Below are 10,165 nucleotides of genomic sequence, written 5' to 3' on the forward strand. Positions count from 1 at the left end.
ACTTGGGATTGTAGAAGTACATGAATATGCCGCCACAAAATCAAAGAATGCTTCAAGCACCCAAGCATATTTGACGATGAAGACACAGTGGGCTTTAAAGAGTCTGTCAAATTCTTGCTTCCGGTCATCTCCAGCCTGGATTTAGTATGGTCTTGTCCAGGATGAAAAAATACTGGATGTACGTCTAGTCACTCCCTTATCTGACTAAGCAGGGCTGGCTGAAGGTGGCATCTTTAGCATCACTGAACTTCGCGCTTCTCGCTCGTGATGTATACGTTTCGCGCGGATCAACTTGGCGTTTCCCGTTTGCTAGGGCTTTCAGGTGGGAGAATCTCCAGATCAGAAGATGCTTGGGGCTGGGGTTGGAGTCTCTGCATCAGCAATGCCATGAACATTGGTTCCTACCTGAAAAGAGATTAAACATGTATAGCACTACTGATATTTCGAACTAAATTTCACTTGAATCGTTTGAGCAAATGACAAAGGCTACAATTATTATCAAATAAACTTTGCATCACATAGAGGGAAGTTAAGTTCTCAGTGAGAGGGCACTCTGGAGGGAAAAAATATTAAAATATAATTTTACATATTGATCTTAAATACAATGTACTAATAACATATTCATCACATAACTATTAGTTTGTGATGTACAAGTAAATATTTCTGATATATTTCGGAACATATTATTTTAAAACATTTTGTCTCATCTGGTAAACCTCAAAGCCTTGAAAAAAATTCCCAGAAATCAGATTACTTTTTGCCATCATCGGGGTGGGGCCTACTTGATATTTACACGTTCCAGACTCATAAGATATTTGATGTACATATTATTACAAATCAATAGAAGTCAGCATGCATTTTTAATCCGTAATTTAATGAATTTAAAAGAAAACTGTCAAAACACGGTAGATACCCCTACACAATACTCATTGCTGAATGTTCTAAAGTTTGTTTGAGAAGAATCGCTTCAAAAACACTGATATATCAGAGAAGAAAACTTTGCATTTCTCACGACAACATGAGAAATTCAGATTTTTAAATTCCACCTGTTACTGAGTACATGCAGATTCTACACGAGTCTTGCTTTGTAAGATACGAAGCTCAAATATTCTTCTCTAAACATGAGCTGGTACTTAAAAGCCCAATGAAACATGCATATGTATTGATAATTCTCAAAATTGGAAGCTCAATGATTTGATCATAAACTGATTTCAAGTCTATAAACATTAAGCATATACTGTACTTACAGGCACATAGTCATTCTGCACCAGGTACTGCTGGGCATCCCTCGGGAGCATGAGAGGTCCTCTCCCTTTCTTCTACATGGGGATGTTGGGTCTGTGAAGCATCGCTGCAAGTAGTGACATTCCACAAAATTCCTATAGAAAGGAACACAATACCATTTTTTTTTTCAACTTTACGTATTTCACCCATTCTCTTTAACATATTAGATATGATGTATTGTATCAGCTCTGACAATCCCTAACATTCAGTTTTCGACTTATTATCAATATCAGTCTATGAAGAGCAAACTCGTACACATTCACTTTCCTGAAAAGTGTAATAGCAATGAAGCATAAACAAATGAGTAAGTTTTACTCTTACACTTTGGACAGAAATTGTTCCAGTAATTATAATCAATGCCACAAGATCTATGAGGATTGGCGGAAGGACTTACTGTCTCCATCCATGTCTTCACATCTTCTTACGATGTCTTGCAACTAAGGGTGGTTTCGCTTGGCAAGTGCAAGATTCTATTGACGTAAAATGGCCCCCATCTGTTCACCATCTCCTGCACTTTTCTCGGTACAACTGGGCAAAGTCCGCATTGATCTGAAAATAAACACAAAAACTGTGAAATATCAGTGATAAGGAAGTGGAAAATGAAAAACAGAAACGCTTGACCAAAAAAAAGGAAGAAAACAAATATGCTTCGGGGGTATAAACGGTCGCCATAGCCACATTTCTAGATTTTTATGTAATTAACTATTTCTTATTGGTCTCGAGGGTTGTATTTCATGCTGGAGGAAAAAATGAGACCGATATCTCTGATTTTTGTTTCAGATGTTATCGTTAAAATCAATTTTTAGAAATACCAGGGATGTCTTGCATATCTAAACACCAAGAAGGGATAGTCCTGACAGAGTACTCCTTGGAGTACAAATTATACAAATAACAGGTAATTTGCATTCCCTTTATCTTAAAAAATATTAAAAGTAAAAAATAAAAAAAGGCCTCATATATTGTAAAACTTCACTACATTCTCTCATTGGTGTATGTGATGCTTAATGCATACATCTCAGCCAGAAGTGTAGATCTGTAGAATTTTTAAGTCTAGATCCTTCTACTCAAACACAGATCACCACATTGATTATGCTACAAAGAGAAAAACTGGAGTAGAATACCTTTATCCACGTGCGAAATCTTGTTCCATTGCACGAGTTAATCCCATACATTATTTGTTTCATACAACGCCTTCAACAATAACACTAATAAACAGACTTACTAGTTCAAGAAAGAGTCTTGAATTCAGTGCAGAAATGGCAACCATAAGGCCTAGGTGTCCAGGCCTACTACTGAGTGGTAGTAATAATAATAGAAGTATTTTCATGGAATGCAAATCAGTAGCACATTCACATTACATACACATGTACGCAGCCGAGTGCAAGTAGCATTGAAGTTGATTATTCCAGTAAAATGAGTGACATGATGCACACTTGATAGTAAGAGTGTTGAGTGCACACGCCAAAGGTAATTGTTTATTGTGACATCAGACTCAGTAGACCTAGTCATGCAATGGAACAGAAACTGTTTATTAATTGTAGACCCCCTATTTTAATATGGGAGTCAATGGAAATTGGTGATGTCAGCCAATATGGCCCATGCGATAGAAGTTTTTACAGTTCAGAGCTTGACGCCACTGCACTGGCATTGCAACATTGGCGCCCTAAACCCTGGGGTGCTCATCACACAGGGGGCTTCGTGTTTGGGCTGGTCGCAGTTCAATTGTAGCGCCCATAGGGTCTACGTACTAATACTACTATTGGTGGCCTAAACACAACGTTAAAAATAAAACCCATCTAACAGCATATGCCCTACATTTTATCACAGCATAGTGGGGCATGATAAGGCCTAGAACTGTGCCTTTCTACGTAGAAATTGATAAATTAAACCTTACAATAGTGTAGGAAGGGGTGAACTGACACTAACTTGTTACTGTTAGTGTTACTCAGTGTTAGACGACAGTTAGGCCTACGCTACAGTAGCCTATGCCCATAGCTTTACCTTTCAGTCAAGACACCAACATCGTAAATCATTAGGTAGAATGGGCGCTTTATAAGAGTCCCTGTATTATTACACTTGTACTTGCAGTTTCACCGAAATAGAGCCCCCACGGAATACTAGTATAACGTTAGCCTACATGTAACTTGTTACAATGTTTGGATAGACACATTAGCCATGAACAGCTAACGTTAGCACTGGCGCTTCAGGGATGGACAGCGCTGTATAATACAGTGGCAAGGCTCAAACTCGCCAAAAAAAAAAAAAAAAAAAATGTAGGGCGGTTAGTGCACATCTTAACATCTTTTATCTTTGGTTACTGAGTCCCAGAGTTATCAAACACATTCTTAAGCATTCATACAGTAATATGCTCACCTTTAAGCAACTTGGTCAAGCTTCCGTCAGATCATACCCTCAAAAAACTCCGGCCTGCATGACTTCTGCCTTCAAGACCAACTCAACTGTTCGAGTCAATAGCGTTTGTTTGCAAATGGTCGATGGTATAGACCGATTCAAGCGACTGTTCATGGAAGTGCGCCCTCTTAAGGCGACGCCATAACTGGGGGCCAACCAGGCCGGGTCGGCAAGCGCCCTGCGTGCGTGGCAAGGGTGCCAGCCAGCAGCAGCGGCAGCCAGTGCATTTACCACCCGGAGCCAACCGGCTAGCTAGCTATCTCTGGCGCTGTCAGCGATCGACGCATCTGGCTTGTGACAACTACAGTCAAACTTTTTTTTTTCGCTAGCTGATTTAAAAAAAAATAAATCAAACAACCTTTACTATGAGCGAATGGGTAGAGGACATACGGCTGTAGCCAAAACTTGAATTTCAAGGTAAATATCGGTACGATGATCCGTGAGTGTTTGTGGACTCTATTTCTTTGGCGATGACTTGTTTACTCGCGTGTAAGGCCCATATATTTACATTAATTGTGTAAGAGAATAAAATCCACTGTGGAGAACTATGGTTAGGCGCAGGCAGACGTCTTGCTAGTAAGCCTGGACTGTTGAGAAGCTATCTGATATAATTAAATACAAATAATGAATAAGAATCTTGAGCTAGATATGGCGCTATCATTGCAACCTATCAGTTACCTTAGGTGTATACCTTTTAGGCTTTTGCTCTTACTCGGGAGTCTCGGGCCAGCGGTGTAGAATCTGTCTAACGTTAGATCTTGTTTTAAATTATATTTCTAGGCAGGAGTCCAGACTAGATCTAGACCTATTGACTTCTAGAATCCTACATCCTATAGGTCCTATCATTTTCGGTTGTCGCTAACTTCAGACAAGTCTAACTTAGTAAACCAAACAGAATACAAATCCAGGCGTTTGTAAGCCGTATAGGCCTATAAACTTAATTTTCGTCGCCTGATGTCAACAACCAAAACTTCTGTTCTACTGTTTTAGGTCTAAGTAACCTTGCATAACATTACGCTAACGCCTCATCTACAAAAGTGATTTTCAAATCATACTTTCTTATGATTATGAAACGGATGTTTGCCTCTATCCATGGATTAATATCTAGGTATAATATCACTCAATGAAAAATCAAATTCAGAGTTCCACGCCTAAATTGAATATGGTCAATTCGGTGCTGAATATTGAAGGAGTGAAAACAATATAAGAATTTGACGCATCTTGAAACATTTATTTAGCTGTAGTGTAGGCTGTATGTTTGTCAAAATTATATAGTAGCCAGGAAGTGAATTCCAACTTTGGCAAGTTGTGCACCAAACACTAAAAGAACACTGAAAATCAGTGAATTATCAAAACTTAGATCTTTGATCTGACCTTGTCTTATGAAATGAACAACATATTTTACGAATATAGAGCGATAGCCTAACTAAATAAAGAATCTAGTAGGCATAGTTAGTTTCGAAATCTGTGCATTTTTTATACCATCTTATTTCACTTGTCTCTAATTGTATATTTTGCAAGAAATTGATACAGGTAATATTTGTTGTGGAGTGTTCATGGATTCAATTCAATTCAATTCAATTCGTTTATTCATCTCATTTTCGGATAAAACAATACAACAGTATTGGATTTTACAATACAGAACAAAAAGATAATCAATCATTTACATATAACAGTGAAAATGAAAAAAAGAGAACTTGAAATAAAGCCAAAAAGGCCTTGTGAAGTAAGTTCCCTTACGAGTATGCACAAAAATAATTGATTTTAAGGTACAAAGTGTAGGCATGGACAGAAAACCAACAAATACACCAAACATAACAAAACAAAACAAAACAAAAACATAAGACAAATGATATGATAGATTGACTATGTGTGATTTGCTAAAAGGTATATTTTCAAAAATTTCTTAAATGAGGACAGGCTATTGCTTGAACAAATATCTCTAGGAATCGAATACCAGATTAATGGAAATTGGTGACGTACGGAGTTTGAAACCAGATTTGTTTTTACTACCCACATATGAAATCTATTGCAATTTCGTGTATTGTATTTATGAATTTCATTATTAGTGGAAAACATGCATGAAATATTATGAGGTAACATATCTTTGAAATAATAAAATCCCAAAATCACACAAAAGCTTTCGACACCATCAACCACCATATCCTTTTAACAAAGCTATGTTCATATGGAATAAGGGGTTTACCCCTACAATGGTTTTCTAATTACTTGTTAAATAGAAAACAATATGTGGTGATTGATGGTGTCGAATCCACGCAAGGAGAGGTATACATCGGTGTACCTCAGGGCACTGTGCTGGGGCCACTGTTATTTCTAGTATATGTTAATGGTATTGCAAATTGTTCAGAAATATTGATTTTTTTTCTTTTTGCTGATGACACTGTAGTATCATATTCTCACAGAAATGTAAACACACTTATATTTACACTGAATAATGAATTACAATCGCTGAATGAATGGTTTAAGTGTAATAAGTTATTTTTTAATTTCACAAAAACAAAATGTTTTATTTCACTCTAAAAGAAAGAAAATTTCTGTAAATTCTGATTTGATTACGATTGAAAAGTAATTATTGAAAGAACTCAAATTATAAATTTTCATGGTATTTCTATTCATGAATCTCTTGAGTGAAAGCACCAGTTAGAAAACATATCTACAAAAATTGTATTCTATATATACAATGCAATAATATCACCACATTTTAATTATTGTAATGAAATATGGGGTAAGACATATAAATCTCATGTTGAGAAATTATATATGTTACAAAGGCGTGCGATAAGATTGATTTCTAAGAGCAATTCTCGCAGTTCAAGTTTACCAATCTTTATCATGTTAAAAATTCTACCCATTTACGAACTTGTTCGATTTAACATATTAGTGTTTATGTTTAAGTATCATAAAGGTATTCTCCCAATTTTGTTGCGTGATATGTTTAAATGTAATTTGTGTTTACATGATTATTCTACTCGGGAAAGATATAGCCTGAGAATGCCATTAGCCAGATTAACAGTTAGAACTCATTCTCAATTCGGTGTAAATGAATGGAATTCAATTAGTCCAGATCTCAAGTCCAGCACTACACTTTCTCGTCTCAGAACATTATTCATACTTTTAAGAAAGTGTTATCCATGTCTGAGTAGACTGCTTGCTACCAAATTTCTTCTACTGTTCACTTCTTTGATCCCGACATTGCTACTGAAAGAGTGTGTTGGGTGTGCGCTGTGTGTGTGATATGAATGTGGTGTGTGTGCATAGTGTAGGGCTGATAAGTTATTGTGGTTTTTTTTTTTCATTTTCATTTTTGCACAATATGCTATTTAACAACTGTATTTTGTATAATTTTGTTTTGGGCCCCAACAAGAAGCACCAGATGCTTCAAAGGGGTCCCGACATTAATTTTCATAATATGTGCATGTATGTTCATACACATTGCTTTTATCTTTATTGTGTACATAATGTACTTTTTATTTATTTTGTGCCGAATAAATTGAATTGAGTTGAATTGAATGTAATAAAATGAACGCGACAATATCTGATATACGGCTATATCAAGTAAAATCGCTCTCAACATTTTAAACTATTATACATACATACCCCCAACACAAATATGCGCAAACACACAAGCAAACACACAAGCAAACACACACACACACACACACACACACACACAAGCATAGTCAAGGAAAATTGTACGGTAGAAGGGTAGAAGAGATGCCACAGAGAGAGAGATAGAGTTTCAAGCTTATCAATAAAATATAATTATACTCTATTCTCCCCAGTGCCTGCGCTAGGACCAATATAGGTCACCACTTGGTGTAAAAGGTTTTCTTTGCTAATCTCTACCTCTTAAATGTCTCCACTCCGCTCATTATTTCTCTCTCTCTCTCTCTCTCTCTCTCTCTCCTTTTGTTGTGGTATTTTCCGGAGTCCGTAATAATAATAATAATAATAGTGGCTACTTGTATAGCGCACAGGTCCACTTTTCAGTGCTCATGGCATGGTATTTTCCGGAGTCCGTAAGTGCAGATTTCATTGAAAGCATGAAAGCAACATCTTTCTTCTTTTTCTTTGTCTTTTTTTTTTGGGAGGGGGGAAACAAAACGACTACAGTACAATAAAAGCAGGACATTTTTTTCGGAACATCCACAACCTGGTATCTTTCAATATCAGTACAGTGTACTACCATTATTTAGTAGTCCTCAGGACAGACGGTTTTCTTTCTTTGTACTAAAATTTCCTTATAACCAAACAGTATAGCGTATAATGATGTGTAGGTAATTTTTGCACCTGAATGTTCATTTCGTTGTAATAAGAATTTCGTTACCATCGTGTTCATTATGACGGGTATGCACTGTATAATACCTTTGTGTCTCTGGACGATGAATGGTCCGCTTGACAGAATGTAAGCATTGGCAGGTTTCCGATTCGAATACCTTTTGGCACGTGGGCCAGAACGGTCCGAAGTCTGGCAACTTTCCAGTCGATCGTTTTGCCGGCATGCCAGGACGTTACAGTGGATGTATGTCTGTCAAATAATCCAATGAATAATACTGTGCTCAATGACTCGTGACTGACCCATTATTAGCCACAATGATATAACAAATTCAGTCTTATAGACAGAAAAAAAAATTAAAATATCACCACGGTTCCATTAACCTGTTGTCATATCAGGATTTCTTTGGCTTAAACTTATGCAATTTTATGTGACAGTAGACCGAAGAAGGAGCTTGCTTGCGACTCCAGTCAAGTTTAACGTTACTTGGGGACTCTACTAACTCGCGTTCTGCAAAATCACTACAATCTTTGACTACACAGATAGGGAGTTCATCTTTTTCCACCAACATCTTAACAACAAACAGCCGAAAATAATACTAAATAAAGACCATCGTGAAGGTGTGGATCTTTCTCTGAGACACCAACCTCAAGAGTTGCCATTTCCTCGATCTTATTCATCCATATTAACAACTATGGAGATGATGTCCTCTTACTACAGACCATCACACATCCACCATACAGACCCATAAATCTATTGTTGCAGAGCAAGTTGATAATGGAAATAAGTGCTGAAAGATTCTTACCAACTCGGTAACGCGATTGAATTGGAAAGCCCTGACGGAAAACGCCTTCACCGTCGAGTTGTTGATATCATAGATTTTCACGTTTCTCGATACAGGCAATCTGCATACAAATTTTGATTAAAAAATGACAAGGCTGGGTCCGACATACGTACAATTTACGATATGAAACGTGTTACAGTAATCAATTTCATGATGAATACATTGAGCTGTGTTTTATCACTATACAGAACGGTTTAATCACGGAGATACTCTAGTAGCTCCATGGTTTAATAAACTCGTGGAAATGTGTAACCGCTTTCCTCATCAACTTTCTTTACGATAATCACAAATCTTGCTCAAGAGCCTTCGCTTGCAAGACCTATATTGACTTAATTTGAGAAGATATTTCAGAATAAACTGAAATATCATTATCAAAAGTTTATTGATGAACGATTGAAAATGTAGGGTTTGAATAGTTTATCTAAACAACAGATGTTTAGGAAAGATTGATCACTCTCACAGTACATTTTGTATATGATTCCAACCAAAAGTGACTTTCATGTACAGCCTTAAAAATTTTCCGAGGTTGTCCAAATTCGTGTAAAACATACAAAAATAGATGAGCAAATCCAAAGATGTAGTAAATCGTAACAAGGTTGTCGAAGTGTTTGTCTTAAAATCTTGTCATAAAAGAAGGAACCGATGTCCAAAAGCAAAAGGCACATTCAGGGATAAAGCTCGTATTGCATAAGAGGGCTATCACTGCTCCCCTAAACTCACCCACTTTCTATCAGATCTCGGTAACTCCGATCTGCTGGGTCTGGAGAAGGCGTCTCCCAGCAACGCTCGTTGAGGATGTAAACATTCCCCATGGATGCGATTGTTGTGCCGAGGTAGATGGTATCGCCTTCAAACACCTTGATTGTTTTGATTTATTGAACAGTTGATTTGGAAATCAGTCGAGATAATTCCATGACACAAGAATAACAAAATGACACGCTAACGATTCACTCGACAAGAGGCTGAAGATACCCCGTGCCAAATCTTTACTATATCAGTACTGAGTATCATGGAGCAACATGTCACAGAAACTACCCAACTTCCTGCTCGCTTTCTAGTGAGTTTCGAAATCATCAAGTATTTGTCATTACAAAGTAAATGATCTAAGCTACCATCTTCATCACAAACTACTACCAGACGATGAAACATTTTCCTCGAATGAATTTCCTTTTAAATGATCATGTTCTCCTGATCCGAACCAATCAAATCATCACCTGCATGAGACGTTATTTGGATGTTCATTGCCTTTTCCCCATTCGTATTGTGAAATCATTATCACCATACACACTGTGATCATGGCACTGACTCATGATAATTGCAATGTAATA

The 10,165-nt window shown here is 37.0% G+C and overlaps 1 long non-coding RNA gene across 1 annotated transcript; it reads right to left on the reverse strand.

The window, feature by feature from the left end:
* Positions 1–60: 60 nt before the first annotated feature.
* On the reverse strand, positions 61–1,895 carry LOC139714467 (uncharacterized). Its single transcript, XR_011709701.1, has 3 exons — positions 1,679–1,895; positions 1,248–1,379; positions 61–405 (listed from the first exon to the last, which is right to left on the reverse strand). It is a non-coding gene; the product is annotated as an uncharacterized lncRNA (long non-coding RNA).
* Between the last annotated feature and the right edge of the window lie 8,270 nt (positions 1,896–10,165).

Source organism: Diadema antillarum, unplaced genomic scaffold (assembly GCF_040938485.1).
Source record: "Diadema antillarum isolate AM-2024a unplaced genomic scaffold, OU_Dant_1.0 seq00002282_RagTag, whole genome shotgun sequence".
Classification (NCBI taxonomy): domain Eukaryota; kingdom Metazoa; phylum Echinodermata; class Echinoidea; order Diadematoida; family Diadematidae; genus Diadema; species Diadema antillarum.